Below are 1723 nucleotides of genomic sequence, written 5' to 3' on the forward strand. Positions count from 1 at the left end.
ACAACTGGGGGGGGAGGGGAGAGAAATAAATAAATAAAAAAATAAAAATCTTTAAAAAAAAAGAACAAGCTTGAATATTACAGCCTACAAGGATTCCAAAAGAAATCTAAGAGCAGTAAAATAAAGTGTGAAATGATGGAAGGCTTGAAGATAGCTGTACCAAAAGAGTTAGAATTATGGATCAAATTGTAAACTTTATGTTTCTGTTGGTGTGTTGTAATTATTTTTGGGTTTGTTTGTTCAATGTCAGTGCATATTTTGATAGTGTAAATTAATAAATAAAAATTCTTAAAAGAGCTCTATTCAAATGGCCAAAAATTTAAATAAGCACTGATATTAATACATATGCATGAATGCTAATAAAATCTTTAAACTGGTGAAAATTGTAAGCCTTAACTAATGAAATTACTACAAATCTCTTCATAAAAATTCTTGTCTAACAAGGACCAGGAAGGAATGAAGGTCCAACAGTGAGCCTCTGATACTAATGACTATGCTTGTTAGCCTGTACACTTGAAATAAGAAAAAGGCCTAGAGCAGCAGTGTGCCTAAGAGTTCCCTCCTGAGAGCCTCCCTGTTACTCAAGTGTGGCCAGTCTCGAGGCCAAACTCAGCATGTAAATGCACTGCCTTCCCCCCAGCATGGGACATGACTCCCGGGGATGAGCCTCCCTGGTGCCAAGGAATCACTACTAAGTACCAGCTCATGACGTAACTAGAAAATAACCTTGAATAAAAGGTTCAACTCAGACCAGCAGAATATCCCTGTCTACATATAATAACAGGAGTTAAAAATGCTTTTTGACCTAAATCAAGGGGGAAATGGAAAGGACAAATGAGTTTATATGGCTATGAGTCTCTAAGAAAGAGTCTGGAGGTTATCAGAGGGATTGCCCTTATGCACACCTGAGCAGAGTCTCAGAGACAGATAAAATAAATACAAGCCCAGGTATTGATTCTTCTGAGGGCTAAAGAGACTCACAGGTTTTATGGTTATGTCAGATGGAGTTCACTGCCATGTCAGTTGGCCCTTCTTTGGAGTTGGTTTTTCTGCGTGATGGAGCTGGACTCAGATGTGATCTCTTTTTACAAGCCTTTCCTGTTACTTTGCCAGAATTGTAGTTGGTGTTTAAGATTTATCTAGGGGATCTGAATCTCTGGTCTGACCATATGATAGCCAGGTCCTGAGCCTCACCAGACTTCAGCTCCTACACTCTGGTTTATTGGACTTACCCCACTTAGCTAATATGGAGTTGAAGAATGTCAACCACCACCCCATGGAGCTAAGAGTGCCTACAACTGAAAGCAGGAGGATTGCATCCAGTATCCATGTGGAATCTAAGCCCCTTCTTGACATAGATATGGAATGGACACAACCAATCCAAGGTCCACAGGATGGAGGAATACAGTAAGGATTAGAGTGGACTTACTGATATTCTATTCATGAACTATTGGGGTTAGTAATCGAAGAAAATGTAGCATTGGTGTGGAAAAAGTGGCCATGGTGGCTGCTGTGTGTGGGGAATGGGAGGAAGAGATGAAATGTGGAGGCATTTTTGGGACTTGGAGCTGTCCTGGGTGGTGCTGCAGGGACAATTTCTGTACATTGTAGATTCTCCCATGGCCCACTGGATGGAACGTGGGAATGCGTGGGCTATGAAGTGGCCCATTGACCATGAGGTGCAGTGATGCCCAGAGATGTATTCACCAAATGCAATGGATGT

Source organism: Dasypus novemcinctus, chromosome 10, assembly GCF_030445035.2.
Source record: "Dasypus novemcinctus isolate mDasNov1 chromosome 10, mDasNov1.1.hap2, whole genome shotgun sequence".
In the NCBI taxonomy this organism is placed as follows: domain Eukaryota; kingdom Metazoa; phylum Chordata; class Mammalia; order Cingulata; family Dasypodidae; genus Dasypus; species Dasypus novemcinctus.